We start from the raw sequence: 19,764 nt of genomic DNA, 5'->3' as shown, positions 1-19,764 counted from the left end.
ATGTGTTGTTGTGATGTGTGTTGTTGTGTGATTTGTACTGAGATGTGTGTTGTGATGTGATGTCTGTGTATTCTTTTCTCTTTTCCGTAATTTCATATAAACTACAGTCTAAAATAATTGTTTCCTTTTTTTTGCCAGTTTCCCAGCTTCTGAAAGCAAGACCGCCAACACACACCAGCTACACAAACAGAGCACACAACCTAAATACATAGCCCTATACTGAAATACATCCATTCACACACACACACACACACACACACACACACACACACACACACACACACACACACACACACATTTTTTGCATTGTTTATCGTTCTAGTTGATATTGTGTTTGTTCAAATTTCACACTTTTACACTGCATTGTGTTTGCCTGTGAAATAACCGTGTTTTGGAGTGTTTTTTTCTGAAGTGTTTCCAGGTTGCTGACGAGATGCCGCAGAAGGGAAAGCGTTCGAGGGCGCAGAAGCAGCGCTGGAGCAAGCCGGACGAGGTACAAGCAAAGTACAGAATAGATAGCTTTAAAGCTACGCACAATAGACTACAAAGCATTAAAGTTGACGTGAGGAAAGTGAGTGCTTCTTCTGTCAAGTGACTGCAATGTGTCACTTATTGACTGCATTTGATTGGTTTTGTGTTTTGAGGCGACCCAGCCGGAGACGTCACCGCCAGCCCAGCCGTTCGGGACCCAGAGGGATGGAGCCAGCCCCTCCCAGTCTCCTGCCCAGAAGGTATAGTGTTCACTCTATGCTTTTTTTCAAGTAATAATGAAATACACTGTAATTCAAAGTCTTCAGTTTTAGTAACTTCAGTTCTGTGTTTCAGATGAAGAAGCTGTGGATCCCTCTGCCGATCTCACCATCCCACTCTCCTTACCAGCCTGGAAGGGTATGTTTTTATTTCTTCTACAACTGCCCACACACACACAAACACACACACACACACACGCACAGACGCACAGACACGCACAGGGTATTTGCAGTACAGTGCTGCACTTTACACGATGCTTCACAGAGCCGGATTAAATAAATGGACTACACTAGGCAGACTGTGATTTTTGGGCCCCCCTCCATCGATGTTATTTATGAATTGAAATCTTAAACTTACCAAAGTTACTAATAAAAGTTAATTCACATTTTACGTAGCATAGTCATAGTCAAGTTGGTTATTTGTATTCCAAAATAAGTCATGTGTTGTATATTAAACAGTCTATCAGACTATTTTTAAATTTTTATTATTTATAGGTTATTACACCGTTCTATTAAATGATAATAGATTATCTTTATCTTATTGATTGCGAGTGTCATTGTTAAGGCAGTAGTACCAGTAAATGACCAATAGGTGTCAGCATTGCTATGTAAACAGAGCAAGTAAGATAAATGTTGTAGTCTATTGCATTTTGTAGAAAATCTTAATTAAATGTGTTGATTAAATTTAATAGTTAAATAAGAGGTCAAATATACAAAGACCAATAAAATTTGCAGTAAGACAAAGTGTGCTGTAGTGGTAAAGATGTTTATTTTCATGGACAAGCATCACCTCTAATCTCCTGGTCTGGAATGGTGTTCTTGACTGCATTCTAAAAGCAGATTTAATCACAGAAACCTCGTAGAAAAATAAGCAATCATTAAATAATTTGAACGATACCTTATGTTTGAGCAAATTAGTAGAAAAGTGAAAAAAAAGTGTTCTTGGTTCAAACAGCCAAGGAAAACGAGCCTGAATTGGGTGAATAAAAATTCTAGTCCCTTCACCTGGAGCCCATATTCACACCTGTGATTGAGTACAGGAACAAGAAGACAAACATGAACCCTTCACATTTATCACAACCATTTAGGAACTGTCCAACAATAAACCAGACCTTGCAGCCTGATAGCTTAATTGTCCCGCTTAGTCCGCCCCTTGGATTTTACTGATTGGCGTTAATGTGACGTAACGTTAAAGTAAACGTCAATTTTTAATTAGTTAATAAATATTGATTCATCAACACTGAAATAAATTGTAGATAGGACATGTATTTTTATTTACTTACTGCTTTTATTTTATTTATTTTTTCCTCTGTCTGGGCCCCCCTGCCAATCAGGCCTTAGGCACATGCCTAGTTTCCCTTTGCGTTAATCCGGCTCTGCTTCAGTGTACTACAAGTGTGAGTAGTGATGTAATACTTTTCTGTCCCACCACCAGGTGTCCCCCTCTGACTTCCGCCCAGGTATGTAGCCCACTGTTTGTTTTCATTACATGTAAATTGTATATTCTTGTTGTTTAATTGTAAACAGATTTTCCCTGGGGTTTTTACAGGTTTTATGATATAAAGGTATTGGCTTTGTTTTAAGCAGGTTTGACAGTTTTTGTGTTTGTGCTTGCTCCTAGGCCACGGTACGGGTCACCGCCATCGCGTGCTGAAGTGGGACAAGTCCACCTTCACTCCCCATTTCCGGAAGTTGGTTGTCCCAGCGGAGTCACCTGACAAGAAGGTATAATACTCTTAGATTCCATTGAGTAAAATCTGTTTTTTGTAGTTTGGGGATCTTTGCACGTTGATAAAAAAAAAAATATGTCTTCTCATGCAGTTCGTCTTGCTTGTTGGTGACTCCCACCTTCGGCCCATCGCGGACGGGTTGGTGGGACTGCCGGACCGACGTCTGTCCTGTGGCGTCCTGTCTGTCCCTGGGGCGTCGGCACTTGAGTTGCGTACTGAGGTGCTGAATGCTGTACTGCCTCGCTCACCCGCGGCAGTCTGCATTTTGGCACCCAGTAACGACTTGAGTGCCAGCGGGACCGTCACTCAGGCAGGGGTCGCGTTTGGTAAGCTCCTGCTGACTGCCTGTGCTGCCTGGCCGAACGTAAGTATTCTTATATTGTTATTATCTTGATAACATGTCTGATGATATACTTGATTTTATGCGTATAACTTCAATTTCCATGCCATTTTGATGGAGAGAATGTAATTACTGAGAAAGAACATCTTTCTCACTCTAGGTGTGTGTTTTGGACTTCCCTCGCCGTCTCACCGTAGACCTGGACCTGCAGGAGCTTCTGAGCCAGGAATACCACCGTGTGGCTGCACGTATGGGTATGTAAACAAAACAAAAAGTACAGTGACATGTATAACAGTGTTTCTTGATATTTAAGTGGCAATGCCAAACTTCACTCATAATTGATTTGGCTGAAAATATGTAAAGGACTGTCTGAGAAAATTAAAATATTGTGTATAAAGTTCTTTATTTTCTGTAATGCAAACATGTCATACATTCTGGATTCATTACAAATCAACTGAAATATTGCAAGCCTTTTATTATTTTAATATTACTGATCATGGCTTACAGCTTAAGAAAACTCAAATATCCTATCTCAAAAAATTTGAATATTCTGGGAATCTTAATCTTAAACTGTAAAACTATAATCAGCAATATTTTAGTTTTTTTAATTGCATTACAGAAAATAAAGAACTTCATCACAATATTCAAGTGTTCTGAGACAGTCCTGTATGTATCAATAAGGTTCAATGAGTCAATAATCAATAAGTCATTACGTTTTTTTTTTTTTTTTTTTTTTTTGTATTTTAGGTGTCAGGTACGTCTCTGCCACCCACTACTTTCCGCTGACACAACTTGACCTGTGGTGTCCTGACGGTGTAAGTACATGACACTCTACACTCTAAGACATGTTAAAAAAATGTGGTGTGCATATCTTTGGTAGATGATAGGGAAACTAAATCACTTTTGATCATGTGTGTCAGGTCCATCTCAGCAAGGAGGGCGGGATGGAGAGGCTTGCAGAGTTGCTGTGGTGGACCCTCCACCACCAGCTGGAGCCCACAGTCCCGAGGGTCCAGACGCCTCCGAGGACGTCCCCTCCTGCCAGACGTGTCGTCCCGAGGGCCCAGACTTCTCCCAGGACGTCGCCTCCTGCCAGACGTGTCGTCCCGAGGGCCCAGACTTCTCCCAGGACGTCGCCTCCTGCCAGACGTGTCGTCCCGAGGGCCCAGACTTCTCCCAGGACGTCGCCTCCTGCCAGACGTGTCTCACCAAAAGTGGTTGTGAAGGGCGTGGTCACCGCGCCACGTCCATCCAGCCCTTTGGAGCAGACACGTGTTCTGTCTTCACAGGTGGATGTGGGGGTGGATCCGATCCCGCTAAATCCTGTGTGGTTTAGTCCGGCGATCCTGGATGAGATGGAGAAGGCCGTTCCGGCCCACCTTCCCAGCGCTGTGGAGTGCGCAGCTCGTCCGGACGGCAGGAAGGTAATGTTCATGCAGATTTTATTTTTTCATTGAGGCCTCTTTTAAAAAGTGTGTCCCTCTTCCTGTTTATTGTCCAAGAGGAGCTAAGTCGCAAATATGGTGTGAAAAAAGTCTGTATGGTTTTTGTTCCAGCAGAAGTCGACCGTTGAGCGCCGGGAGAGACGCGTCGCCTCCAAGAGGACCCGGGAGAAGCAGCAGGTTTGTCATATTTTGTCTGATTTATTTGAGTAATACTTATTTGGATTTGTTTGAGTATTTTGAGTAGACACACCATAGACAAAAACATTTTATTGTTATATTTAGTGAATAATTGTAACACAGTATTGAAATACATGGTTTCATTTTGTCAATGCAGTTATTTATTTATTTATTTATTTATTTATTTTTTTAGGTGGAGGCACCAGCCGTGGAGGTGTCCTCCAAGCCAGCGCCTTGCAGTCCTAGGAGAGTGGTGGTGGAGCCTGGTGTGTCTGACCCTGCCCAGCCCCAGGAGTCCACCTTCCAGGAACATCCCAGCCAGGTAATTTACATCTTTTAACTGCTGCACCTCTGTTTTTACTCACTCTCTCACACACACACACACACACACACACACACACACACACACACACACACACACACACACACACACACACACACACACACACACACACACACAGTTTCTGACCCAGGGTTGTGAACCACTGGACTCAGTAGTTTTAGTTTTAATACTTGTGTATTATTATACTTAGTGTATTTTGCTGCTATAATTTATGTACCCTTTTATTTAAGCAGTATTTGACATTCAGGACTTTTAATTGTAATGGAGCAATTTTACATTATTGTATTGGTACTTTCACTTAAGTAAAGGATGTGAATACTTTGTCCACCCATTGCTGGTTACATATGTTGGAGGCATGTAAGGTATGTTAAAAAATATAAGATTAACGATGATAATGAAACTAATTATGATTAATGATGAGATTGATAATGATTGATCTGTCACTTATAAAAGAAAATGTTACATCATGATAACAATGACAACATTCCTTAAAATGATTTCAGGATCCTGCCGTCGGTCCGAGCCATCGCACTCAATCCGTGAGGGCGTCGCATTCTCAGAAGGACGGGAGGTATGGAACCTTTTCTCGCAATCACCAGTGTACCTGCATGGCTCTGACCTTTCTCGCCTACCACCAGGAGGGGGTGGATTTTGACATGGTCTCACTTGATAGAGTGCTTGAACAGGGGAATGCACTCTATGTAGGTATCAAAGAACAGTTGAAGGCGGACAAAAGGTTCAAAAGCAACCACTTGACCATAGAGGAGATGCCGAAACAGGTTTTCACCGATTCGGATACCTACAATGTTCAGTTGGACATGTCGGACTTGAGGGTTGGTTTCTTGAAGGCTGTAGACGGCAGCCCTCGAAGCAGGAGAGGACTGTGCCTTCGTGAACAGCTGAAGAGCCTCTCTGAAGGTGTCAACCTTGCTTTTCTCATTGTCATGCCTGAGTGCATTGCAGTGTTCCGTGACCGGTCCGGACGCTACGGGTTTTTTGATTCCCACTCAAGGTCTCCCAAAGGTTTTCCTCATCATAATGGAAAAGCAATTATGCTGACCTTCTCTAAATTGAGTCACATGGTTAAACATTTGCTTGTGCTTTTTCAAAACCGTGGCCCTTATGGCAGCTATGAGTTCATGCCTGTTTCCTTTACAAGTGACCACACACTCAGTGAGATGCCTGGGCAGTCGGATGATGTGACCATTGAAAATCCATCAACGGCTGTACCAGAAGCACAATTGTTAGAAGAAGCCAATATCCCACAGAATACTAACTTCAGACATCCAAAGAATCAGGACTTGAATCAGCGCGTCAACATAGCACGTCCCACGACAGGCAAGGATTTTTCGAAAATCGAGAAACACATGCGAAGAAAGGCTATGCGTAGATCGAGTGAGTGCAAAAAGAAACATGTACCACCTGTAAACAATGGTACAAGCATCACTAATAGAGCGCAGAATGAGAAAGATAAATATGTCAGCAGTTTGGAATTTAGGCTGACAAAACTGCAGGCGATTAAAACCAAATACGCAAAAGACCGTTATCACCGAAAACAAAAGAAGAAGTACATCAAAATAAGTTGGATGGATCTGGATAGTCAGAGCAAACAGAAAACCTTCATGAAAAAGTACCTGAAGGAGAGATACAGCACTGATCCTCATTTTAAAATCAAAAAGAAAAACTACGTGAGCGAGAGGTATAGCACTGATTTTCAGTTTAAAAACAAACAGAAAAAGTACGTGAGCGAGAGGTATAGCACTGATCTTCAGTTTAAAAACAAACAGAAAAAGTATGTGAGCGAGAGGTATTGCACTGATCTTCAGTTTAAAAACAAACAGAAAAAGTATGTGAGCGAGAGGTATTGCACTGATCCTCAGTTTAAAAACAAACACAAAAAGTACGTGAGCGAGAGGTATAGCACTGATCCTCAGTTTAAAAACAAACAGAAAAAGTACGTGAGGGAGAAATATCACCACAACACCGAGTTCAGGCTGCGTCACATACAACACTGCATCCGGAACAAAAAGGATAGACTCGCTAAAGATGCTGCACTTCGTATTCGTCATAAGTTGCAGTGTGCACTCAGAATTAAGAGGAAATACATGGACATCGTAAACTGCCGCCCGGAAAATGCACAGCCTGTGGTCAACCCTGTGATGGTAGAAGCCATATCTGTATTTCGGGAAAGGATTAGACACGGGCCCACACATGTCTGCACAGTGTGTCACAGAGCTCTGTTCCCCAATCAGGTAAGGCATTGCAACAGAGCCAAATATGTCAAAAACATTTGCGTGGTGGCTGCTTGCTTGACAGGTAAGTATGTCCACGTTTGTGACACCGATTGCTCAGCCCCATGCACCGTTCCACAGGACAGGATGCGGGAGTGGATCTGCCACACCTGTGACAGCCACTTGGCCAGAGGACGAATGCCGTCCATGGCAGCTGGCAACAACCTCGAGCTCGCACCCATTCCCCCAGAGCTCGAACAGTTGAACGTGCTGGAAAGGCAATTGATTGCAAAGATCTTACCGTTTGCAAAGATAGTTGCCTTGCCCAAAGGACGTCAAAGAGCAGTACACGGAGCGGTTGTGTGTGTACCATCAGAGATGGAAACCACAGTCAATGCTCTTCCGAGGCCCAGCGCCCAAGCCCAGCTGTTGCAAGTAAAGTTGAAGCGCAACATCAAGTACAAGGGCTATCAGCACTTCTACACAGTTAACATGAAGAATGTGCTAGCAGGGCTAAGGATACTGCGAGAGACTCATTCAGAATACAGCAACATTGAGATTGATGACTGTGCTGAATTTGAAAGTCTCGAAGAGGGAGATGCTCCACAGGAAGCCCCAGATGCTGCACAGCTCAAGGAGCCCAGACATCCGGAAGGAGACATGGAACCCGCTGCAGGCACATCTGGTGAAAAGCAGCCCAATGAGGTGGACGACGACAAGGAAAAGGAAGACCTCAGGCCTGGTCTGGCCTTGGACACGTGCATGCAGCCTCTTGACATAGCACAGGAGGTTCTGTCATATGGGGATGGCATATTTAGCATTGCTCCTGCCCAAGGAAACAAACCTGTCGGTTTCTTTGCCATTCCTAAGCTTGAAGCCATGGCCTTTCCTGTTCAGTTCCCAACCGGAGAGAACACCTTGGATGAGGGCAGAATAATCCATCTGTCCCCAAGTGTGTACTTCAATTCAAGGCTCTTCTCTGTGGATGCCCGCTTTGCGAGGGACCAGAGTTATCTGTTCTTTTCCCAGTTTGTGACGGAAACGCACATCGCTAGGAACAGCATGTCCATCCAAACACGCAAGGGGAAGAAATTCACCAAAGATGGGAGGACAATTTCCAATAAGATGATTCAGGACAAAGAGGAGCTGGAACAACTCATCCAAAATAGGGATGCGACCCGTTTCATGCAACCCCTCCGAGGCACTCCAGCGTATTGGGAGAAAACGCTGCGAGATCTTTTCGCCATGGTCAGACAGTTGGGCAAGCCAACGTTTTTCCTAACGTTTTCTGCCGCCGAAATGAGATGGCCGGAGGTTATTGACATTATCAAAGCTCAACAAGGTGAGCAAGGGGACTTCTCAGAGCTGGACTGGAATGAGAAGTGTGAGATTCTCCGCAGTAACCCTGTGACGGTGATGCGCTTGTTTGAGAAGCGAGTGGATGCGCTCATGACAGATCTGCTCCTGTCACCTGCACAGCCCATCGGTCCAGTGGAGGACTACTTTTATCGGGTGGAATTTCAAGCCAGAGGTAGTCCACATATCCATATGCTGGTGTGGATCAAAGATGCACCAGAGATTGAGGATCCTGAGTGCTGCAAGGATGTCATCCAATTCATTGACCGCTATATATGCTGTCGGATGCCTGATGTGGACACGGACCCCGAGCTCCACAAAATAGTGTCTGAGGTTCAGGTTCACAGCCGCAACCACTCCAAAACATGCAGGAAAGGCAATGTATCGTGCAGATTTGGTTTTCCAAAACTGCCCATGGATCAAACGATCATTGGCTGCACACCTTGGGGGGCTGTTGATGATGGTGATGATGAAGATGTCAAGAAAGACGATGCCCAGAAAGACCAAGACTGTGGACAAAACGATGTTGGCGGGCATAAAAAATGTGGGGAAAAGTCCAAGGATTCCAAGAAGAGTCAGAAGAAGTCCAAGAAGAGCAAAAAATTCCTCTCAAAGCAGCAACAGATGGCTAAGGAAAAGCTGAAGCCGGTGAGAGATCTTCTAATGGACCCAAATGCCTCTTTCAAGGACTTGGCAGAGTTGTTGCAAAAATGTGACTTGCATCCTGAAGAGTACTCGCACAGTGTCAGATCCCTCACCAGTGGAATGGTGGTCTACAATAAGCGTGACCCCAAGGACTGCTGGGTGAATGGATACAACCCTGACCTGTTGCGAGCATGGAACGCCAACATGGACATCCAGTATGTCATTGACGATTTCAGTTGCATCATGTATATGATGTCGTACGTCTCCAAGCCAGAGCACGAGATGACTGAATTCCTTGACTCTGTCATCCGTGATGTACGGAAATCTGGCGTTAATAAACAGGATGAGATGAAGCAGATTATGCAGGCGTATGCTAAACACCGAGAGGTTAGCGCTCAGGAGTCTGTGGCACGGGTATGCAGCCTACCGCTGAAAAAGTGCTCGCGTTCTGTAATTTTTATACAGACGGAGGACGACGGTATGAGAATGAGTCTTCCGATGAGCAGGCTGCAGAACATGGCCGCAGATGAAGAGGACGTTTGGATGGCAGGATTGCCGGAAAAATACATGCAGAGGCCTGATACAGGCGAGTTTCGAGACATGTGTCTGGCTGACTTCACATCCAATTACAGGGTCCTCTACGGTCAGCAACGTCAATCGGCTACTGCCATTCCCCTCCAGAACGACCACGGGTGTATCCAGAAGAGGACTTCGGGAAAACCTGCCGTCATCCGGTTTACTCGTTTCTCAGAGAAGAAAGATCCGGAAAAGTATTACAGACGGCTCCTAAAACTGTACTGGCCACACAGAGAGGATGCTGATCTGAAGCCGGAACGCTACCCGACCTACGAAGCGTTTTATAAAAGTGGTCGGCGTCCGGGCCGATTGCCTGTGAAAAAGTACGTCAACTTCAATAGAAGGCGCTACGAAGGAGAGGGTAGGAAAATCGACAAAGCCCTCGAACGGTTTCGAAAGGAGGGACCCATCCGCAACGCGTGGAATAGTTTTGCACCAGAGGTTGAGGTGGATCGTTTAGAGTGTGTCGCTCAGCGAGAAGCCATAAACCCTGGCGAGGAGGAACAGGAGCAGCTTCCAGATTTTCAGCTTCAAGGTGAGAGCAGTGGAGCCATGCCAGCAATCCAGGCGCCGGAATTGAGCCCCGACTTTGTGAGGAACATGTTTCGAAGCCTCAATGAGATGCAGGCGTCCGCCTTCTACGCCATACGCGAATGGTGTTTGAAACGCGTCTGGGGTCAGGATCCTGAACCCTTTTTTTACTTCATCTCTGGGGGAGCCGGTTGTGGCAAGTCCCATGTGATCAAGTGTGTTTATCAGGAGGCCACCAAGATTCTGCGCCAACTTCCCAGGTTACGCAATGAAGGTGACATGTCTAAGCCTTCAGTGCTGTTGGCGGCGTTTACTGGCACCGCCGCTTTCAATATCTCTGGCAAAACACTGCACTCACTGCTGAAGCTGCCGAGAAGCCTGAAACCTCCGTATCAAGGTCTCGGAAACACACTGGACGAAGTGAGGGTAACACTGTCCAATGCGGAGATCTTGATTATTGATGAGATATCCATGGTCTCTAAGGATCTGTTTTCCTATGTCCACTGGAGATTTCAGCAGATCAGAGGAAACAGGAGACCATTTGGAGGGATGTCTGTCCTTGCAGTTGGCGACTTTTACCAACTGCCGCCCCTTGGTAAAGGCAAACCGCTATGCGTTTTTGAGGATGATGTGCTCGACCTCTGGCAAGATTTCAAGCTGGTCAATCTGACAGAGATAATGCGGCAGAAAGATGATCGCACTTTTGCCGAGCTCTTGAACAGGATTAGAACCAGGAATAAGGAGGATCCGCTCAGCGCGGATGACGAAGCTCTGCTCGCTCAGGCCGTTGTGGAGGCCGGAGATTGTCCGACAGACGCCCTTCATATCTTTGCCACCAACAAAGAGGTTGACGAGCACAACGCTGCAATTTTAACTGCCTTAAAGTTGCAAGTTGTAGAGATTCCAGCGCAAGACTTTAGAAAAGATCTGCGAACTGGAGAAATGAAACCTGCGTATGATTCCTTTAAAGGCAATAAAAGGGATTTACCTGACAACCTGCAAGCGGCTCAAGGAGCACGAGTCATGGTGATCAGGAATCTCGATATTGAGGACGGGATTGTAAATGGCACTTTTGGAACAATTGCCAACATTGTCACCACCACCGAAGACGGACTGACTGTGGTCAAGCTCATTGGACTCGAATTGGATAATCCCACGGCAGGCCAGAAATTCCGCAAGAAGATTCAAGGGGCGGAGGATAACTTGGTGTACGTGGAAAGGTTCGAGGAAAGCACGAGCATAAGGGGGATGGTTCGACGGCAGTTCCCGATGAAGCTGGCCTTCGGCTGTACAGCTCATAAAGTGCAAGGCATGACTGTGCAGTCTGCTGTGGTGTCCTTGAAGCACATTTTTGAACCCGGAATGGCCTATGTCGCCCTGAGCCGGACGACCTCACTTCAAGGACTATGGATCAGAGACTTTGAAGAAAAGAAGATCTATGCGAATCCTAAAATCACCACATCGATGGAGACTATGAGTCACGCCTCATTCGAGAGTGCAAGACCGCTTTTGCACTTTGTCAAGACCGCAGACCACACTGGTCCAACTTTGACAATAGTCCATCACAATTGTCAAGGACTTCCGTCGCACATGGAGGACATCAGGTCCCACCATGAATTCAGACTTGCTGATGTCCTGTGCATCACCGAATCCCATCTGTCGGGATCATTTGTTTCTCCAGACTTCCAGCTGGAGGGATATGAGATGTTTGCGCGCAACAGAAATGTCTCATATTCTAACAGAGCGGATATGGCTATGAAAGATGGAGGTGGAGTTGCAGTGTACTACAGGAGCTGTCTACAAGCAGAGGCCCGACGGTACATTCAAAATGTGCCCGACCTTGAATTCGCCGTCGTCAAGGTTGAGGGTCCTGTCAGAGCATTGATAGCCACTGTGTACAGACCACCAAATATCCAACTTGACGTGTTTCTTGCAAACATGCAAAGCCTCTTGGACACTTTAGAGATGATGGGTTGCCAGCCTGTAGTGGTTTGTGGAGACTTCAATGAAGACTTGCTCTCCAAAGGGAAGAAAGCCATATGGGAGTTGTTTCGGTCCAGAGGCTATAGCCAGCTTGTTTCCGCTGCAACGACCGAAAAGCGGACACTGATTGATCATATTTACATATCGCAACCACAATGTTGCCTTCAATCAGGTGTGCTGCAATCGTATCACAGTTATCACGATCCGGTGTACTGTGTTTTGACTTCGCCAGAAGCGGGAGGCTTGTCTTCTGAGTGAAGTGGTTTTGCTTTAGTGGTGTTGTGTCTGGATGCCTGTGGGGAATGTGGCCTCGGGTCCAAGTCATCTGTGAAGTACTCTTTGGCAGAGTTCACAGCTTGTTGTTGATGGTGGTTGGGGTTGAGCAAGATGGCCTGTTGTTGTTGTTAGGGTAGTTGTTGTTAGGGTAGTTCTTGTGGTTCATTGTGTTATTTTCTTTTGGTATCTGGATGCTTATGGTGAATATGGCCTGGGGTCCAACTCATGGTGGTTTTGGGTTGAGAAAGGTTTCCTCTTGTGGTCTTTTATTGTGGAAAAGAGCCCTTGTAGGTATGTTGTTTAATTCGGAAAAGGTGCCCAGCCCAGATGAAATGGTAGGTATTCGGTAGGTATACGGTAAGTATTTTCATCCACATCCTTGTCATTCCCTCCCCTTCTCTCTTCCTTCCCCACCTTTCCCTCTCTAGCACCCCCTCTCTGTTTATCTGTTTTTGTGTATGTCTGTCATCTGTGTTTGTCTGCGTGTGCGTCTGTCTGCGCGTGCGTGTGTGTGTGTGTGTGTGTGTGTGTGTGTGCGTGTGTGTGCGTCTGTGTGTGTGTGTTAGCACACACTGCTGTGTGCTAACACAGGGTATGTGTGAAGCGTCTAGTGCAGTAGTGTGGTGCTTGGAGCTAGTGCATGTTGCTGCATTGTGCTGCTCTCTGCTCACTGCTTCTGCCGCTGGCTAGCCTTCTGAATGGAGGGTGAAAAGAAGAAGCTGACTTAGTTAGCTTCCTCCTGCCAGTACAAAGCCTCTCCACTACCAAGACTCCTGCAGTGCCTCCCCGGGGCCACACACGGAAACTGGGTACCTCACGGTCCCAGGCTAAACTGCAGGGGATCTCGGAGCAGCAGCGGGCCCCAGAGACACGGCGTCAGGGCCACCACTGTGTGGATAAACCCTGGTGCCTGTCAACCGCTGTCCCAGCTATGGGTGAATAGTCCCCCTGCAGGTGTAATATTGTCAGTTGTACTTACAGAGCCACTGAGGATGCAGGCAAGGTGCACTTACAGACAGAGGTGAGTATACTGTTAGATGTTAGTTTGATTTGACTTTTCAATGCTCACATTTCTTTGAAGTTTTTTAATCTTATGTTAAAAAAACTTTTCAACACACATGTATAAAGTTGTTTTCATTCTCCTTTGGTGTACAGCCAGGATCAGGCATACCTGGGCTGGCTACAGGAAGGGTCCAGGAGCAGCAGGAGCCAGTAGAGCCATGGATGACCTGCGGTTGGTCATGGGAAGAGCTGCAGCAATGTAGCAGCACTCTGCTGCATCAGCGAGACTTCCTAGACGGTCCAACACGTGTCCAAGGGGCCACAGCAGCAGTTCAATGTGTCTCAGGCAGGTGCTCATCAGCCAGATGCTCTGCCAATGTATGCAGCTTTCTTCTTGATGATTCACTTGCTTTGAAAACTACAACTTATTGATTATTTCTTTGTTTCCAAATCAGGGCTACAACAGATCCAGGTAGCAGACCAAGTGACAACAGCAGCTCTGGAGACAACTCTATTGATGCAGCAACCACACAGAGGTAAGATTTTCTATTGTCCTGGTGTGTGAGCAATTGTAAGGCTAATTTGTATACTGAATTTAAATTCAGAAATAACTATGATGTATGTTGTGCTGATATCTCTGCTTTTGTGTATTCAGGAAAGAAGAAGATGACCACTGCTCTGCACTGTCCAAAGACATTCTGCTGCCACATGAATGCCCATCAGACAGAGGGATCCTCACTGGTTTTGATGTGGACCTTTGACCTCTGTGAGTCTCAATCCTTGTAAAGGACTCAGGACTTATTTTGTCCTCACATCTGTTGTGAATGGAAGTCTATTGTCCATATTTGCAACTTTAATTGTCACAATAACAGTTCAGTTTTTGATATTTTAATGAGAGGCTCTTGGTCTGACAAATCATGGTAGATTGACCCAGACTTCTCTATTCTTTTGTTCTGCATTGTAAGGCTTCAATTCTCTCAAAATTTAATTCTCGACATGTTTTTATGATCATACACTTAACTGCATTATATTGTTTTATCTTTATGTTCTTAATGAATGTTGTCCACATGATTATTACTTACCTTTTGATGATCTAAATTACAATTGTATTATTAGCACAATGATCTTGTCTGCACCCATACAATTTTGAATGCATCTGTAATTTCATTCTTGCATAATTTTTATATTTTTGAAATATTATCTTAAGCTTAATTCACTTCAAGATTAATATTGTGTAAAACCATATACTACTTAAAGACATATGTAAAATGTTATGCAGAACAATTTACTTGAATCAGAGTTGTTTACTTTGTTGAATATTTGACATTTAATAAACAACATGTTTGTACAGTACTGGTTTTGTCCTGGTGTTCCATATAATAGAGGTGTTATTGATGATTATTATATAATTTAATTTCTAAATGTATTGGATTAACTGTTGTTTGACCATATGATTATCATCTGGGCAAATGGACACACACATACAGACACATGTGCAATGATGTCATCGCTCACTTCAAGCTCCAAGCCTTCAAGATTTTTCCACTTTCTTCCATACATTATCATCATACTCCCACAGTTTTTACTCTACATGCAGAGTACATGCATAGACTCACTCATTCAGTCACTCAAACACAGACACACACTCACTAGCTCTACTCTCTCTGACACACACACACACACACACACACACACACACGTCCATAGGTGTGCATGAACTCTTCAGGGAAACACACACACAATCCTCAGAAAACGAAAGGTGGATGTCCTGAAGCAAGGCCGGAAGCTGAAGTGCTCTAGTGTATATCTAAATGATCACCTGACGAGGAGAAACGCCTACATTGCCCGCCAAGCACGTGTTCTGAGGAAGGATAACAAAATACAAGCCACCTGGACTGCCACCTGTAAGATCTACATTAAGCTTAATGGAAACCCAGAGGTTGCAAATACACTGCTTATCCATGAACTTTCAGAGCTGGATCAATATGTCTGATGAATGTGATGATGATTTAACAACTTGAGGTATGTGATAAGATGACTGGTATAAACAAACTACCCTCAGGCTTAGTCCTTGCACATATTAACATGTAGTTTGAGGAATAAAATCCAAGACCTTTCTTTATTTTTGCAATTGAACAATATAGATATTCTTGCAATTTCTGAAACCTCCTGGACAGTTTTATAAACAATTCAGAAGTTTCATAAGTGGCTATTCAATTTATAGACGTGATAGAAATAGGTTTGGAGGTGTGGCCATTCTAATACATGACCATTATCCTGTTAAATTGAGACATGACTTGATGGTTGATGATGTTGAAGTGTTATGGCTGCAGGTACATCTCCCCTATTTAAAACCAATACTTGTTGGATGTTGTTACAGGCCACCTAGTGTCAGGATAGAATATTTAAATGCATTATGTAATATGCTAGACAAAGTGACTGAAGAAAACGGAGAGATGTACTGGATGGGTGATCTGAACATTGATTGGCTATCTGATGAGTGTGCTCTCAAGAACAAGCTTAAATATATGACTGATATGTGTGGTTTATCCCAATTAATTTATCAACCTACAAGAATTTCTATTAACACTGCAAGATCTCCAACATCAAAATGTATCCATCATATTTTCACTAATACCCCTGATATGTGCTCCACACCTGTTTTTGTACCAGTTTAGTGACCATAACTGTGTGGCTGTCTCCAGGAGAACAAAGCGTCCTAAAGCCTGTCCCAATATTATGGTAAAAAGAACTTATAAGACATTCAATGAGGATAATTTTCTCACTGAGCTGGATAACATTAAGTATGTGCTATTGAGAGTTGTTAACAGTCATGCTCCGTTAAAAAAGTTTACAGTTAAAGCCAAAAGTGCTCCTTGGATTGATTCTGAATTAAAGAGTTTAATGGCTCAAAGGACTAAGAAGGTTGCTGTTCTCTCTGGTTCTCTTGTGGACAGAAAACTTTATTGTATACAAAGGAGTCATGTGACCAAAGTGAACAGAGTCAAAAAGAAAAACTTCTATCAGAAAAGAATTTCTGACAGTGGTACGGACAGTAAGAAATTATGGAATGTACTTAATGAAATTATGGGGAAAAAATCTACCTGTACCTCTTTTGTTGAACTGAATGGAGTTTATTTAAATAAGCCAACTCAGATTGCAAATTATTTCAAGGATTATTTTGTTAACAAGGGTTCTAAACTCAGAGAGAAAATGCATTGTACTGTTGATACTAACTCAGATGAGCTGATAAAAAAATTAATTATGAAAAACAAGTTATGTCATTTTGAATGTCATCTGGTCAGTGTTTTGCGGGTGGAATTGCTGCTGAAATCTTTGACTGTTGGTGGGTCTGCTGGAACTTGGACAACTTGGACAATAGGCTATTGAGATCATCTGCTGCGGTAATTTCGAAGCTTCTCTGTCACATGTTCAACAGGTGTCTGATTAGTGGTGTGTGTCCTAAACTTTGGAAGGAGGGTTAGATCATTCCTTTACCCAAATATACAAAATCAACTTTCTGCGGTCCAAATAGTAGGCCTATAAGTATTTTACCTGTTCTCAGTAAATTATTGGAGATGATAGTATTCAAGCAAGTACAAGATTACTTTTCTTACAATGATTTAACAACAATGTTCCAACATGCTTATAGGTCTGGCCACTCCAACTGCACTGCAATGACACAGATGTCCAATAACTGGTTAACATCAATTGATGACTCGATGCTTGTGGGAACAGTATTGCTTGACTTCAGTGCTGCCTTTGATGTGATTGAGCATGACATTTTAATTTCTAAACTCATTAATTATGGTTTTAATTTTTCTGCAATTCAATGGTTTAAGAGCTAATTGTCTGAAAGGTCACAAAAAGTTTATTTTAACGGTGCCTTATCGCATAGTAAGTCATTGGACTGTGGAGTCCCCCAAGGTAGCTGCCAAATCGCGATCATCCGGCAGTAGTCCGTGGCACTTCAAAATTTCCCGGGAATTTTGGTCTAGTTAGTGCCACGGCTGCGCCACGTGGCACGCCTCCTCCATTGAGATGCGCAAGCTCAATGGAGGAGGAGTGCCTCGTGCGCAGCACGAGGCACTAATACTATTGCTCAGGCTTATTATTAGTGCCACGGCTGCGCCACGTGGCACGCCTCCTCCATTGAGATGCGCAAGCTCAATGGAGGAGGAGTGCCTCGTGCGCAGCACGAGGCACTCATACTATTGCTCAGGCTTATTATTTATTAGTGCCACGGCTGCGCCACGTGGCACGCCTCCTCCATTGAGATGCGCAAGCTCAATGGAGGAGGAGTGCCTCGTGCGCAGCACGAGGCACTAATACTATTGCTCAGGCTTATTTATTAGTGCCACGGCTGCGCCACGTGGCACTCCTCCTCCATTGAGATGCGCAAGCTCAATGGAGGAGGAGTGCCTCGTGCGCAGCACGAGGCACTCATACTATTGCTCAGGCTTATTATTATTTATTATTATTATTCCATATTCTTCCGTATAAACTTCGGCGCGTAACTAGTCGCACAGCTTTGAGAAAACTCAAAAAGTAAAAACGTAGAAACGTGCAACTTAATCGGGAATCAATTGGTATGACTTTTATAAGCGATTGGCGTGCACGTTTTTGCGCAACGTGCACAAACGTGCGCTTTTTGCCCCATCGTGAACGCATTGCGTGAACTTTGGGGCCTCACCACTCGCACACCGTTACTCGAAAAATTCTGAACCGATTTAGAAAGTTGTAGGCCCTGAATTTAACTACAGTCCTGTGGATTTTCAGAACGATGGCACGAATAGTTTTTGCACGAAGTGCAAAAACATTTCCAAATTTCCAAACTAATGGGGAAGATTTTCCCATGTATTTGTATGGGGCAGCATTTCACACTGTGGGTGTGAAATGTCCGGTGAAGGTTAAAAAAAAAAAAAAAATCACCTTTTTTCTGAGTCACCTATCTTTCTCATACTTGCACGTAGAAACGTCATTCAAACTTTAAAACGGAGGAAAACTTCTCTTCTCTCTCTAAACCCCGGACTGTTTTTTCCTAAAATGTACACTTTTCAAGATATGAGCCTTCAAGCGAGGACTAAAAAACCCCCTTTTTCAAATCTAGAGTGGAGGTTCGAATTGATCAGAGTGAGCAGAACCCTGAAAAAATGACCATAATTTTTATTTGTAACTCGACCTCACGGCCGAACCGTAAAAGCTGGACAGATAATTTTTGGTCAGAATGTAGACATACATTTTGGTATTCTTAAAATGTGACTTTGACAGGCGTGGTGTGCACAAAATTTAAACGGGGAGACTAAGAGCCATGCCAATTCCTGTCTCCTTCTCCATTCACTGCAATGTTAAAAAAAAAATTCTTCAAAAAAATCTCATTTTTGTTTTCGAATTGCCGTTACTAACACATTTTAAGGAATATCTGAATGAAATTAAGATTGTCAGAATCTTCCGGGTTCTGTCTCTCTCACGATGTCTTTGTTTTTCTGCTAGGAGCTACAGTTTGATTACAAGGTGAAGTTATTTGAGGCTTGTCAAATCCAAAAAACTAGCTGAGTCATTCCAATACAATATACACTACCATACTTCCGGGTCATGTGACCCAGAACTAGTCACATGACCCACTCAATGCAGACTTCATAATACTTTACCTTGGATAATGGAGGAATCTGAACCCTGACCTTACATGATCCCCAGTCCTGCTGGGGACAGGTTCATGGGATATATATGTATATTATTATTATTATACATATAAATATTTACATTTGTATATTATATATACATATTAGCCCCGCCCCTTCTTCTGATTGGCCGATACGTTATAGTCCAATATCTTTTGAATGGTTTCACATAGAGACTCACGGGTGGTATCAAATGACTAAGTATCGAGCCCCTGACCCTCATTGGTGCAAATTAGCCCCGCCCCTTCTTCTGATTGGCTGATACGTTAAAGTCCAATATCTTTTGAATGGTTTGACATACAGAGACATGGGTGGTGTCAAATGACTAAGTATCGAGTCCCTGACCCTCATTGGTGCAAATTAGCCACGCCCCTTCTTCTGATTGGCCGATACGTTATAGTCCAATATCTTTTGAATGGTTTGACATACAGAGACATGGGTGGTGTCAAATGACTAAGTATCGAGTCCCTGACCCTCATTGGTGCAAATTAGCCACGCCCCTTCTTCTGATTGGCTGATACGTTAAAGTCCAATATCTTTTGAATGGTTTGACATACAGAGACATGGGTGGTGTCAAATGACTAAGTATGGAGTCCCTGACCCTCATTGGTGCAAATTAGCCCCGCCCCTTCTTCTGATTGGCTGATACGTTAAAGTCCAATATCTTTTGAATGGTTTGACATACAGAGACATGGGTGG

The 19,764-nt window shown here is 43.9% G+C and overlaps 1 protein-coding gene and 1 long non-coding RNA gene across 3 annotated transcripts in view; one reads left to right on the top strand and one right to left on the bottom strand.

Annotated features, from left to right (window-relative positions):
- Window positions 1–19,764, bottom strand: part of LOC133441533 (rap1 GTPase-activating protein 2-like) — a 257,100-nt gene that overhangs the window by 132,655 nt on the left and 104,681 nt on the right. The window lies entirely within an intron of this gene.
- On the top strand, window positions 12,949–13,926 carry LOC133442265 (uncharacterized). The gene is made up of 3 exons (XR_009782532.1): window positions 12,949–13,403; window positions 13,538–13,762; window positions 13,840–13,926. It is a non-coding gene; the product is annotated as an uncharacterized LOC133442265 (long non-coding RNA).

The sequence above is a fragment of the Cololabis saira genome, chromosome 4 (assembly GCF_033807715.1).
Source record: "Cololabis saira isolate AMF1-May2022 chromosome 4, fColSai1.1, whole genome shotgun sequence".
Classification (NCBI taxonomy): Eukaryota; Metazoa; Chordata; class Actinopteri; order Beloniformes; family Belonidae; genus Cololabis; species Cololabis saira.
Note: the sequence above shows the minus strand (reverse complement) of the source record. Positions and strands in the feature narration are given on the sequence as shown.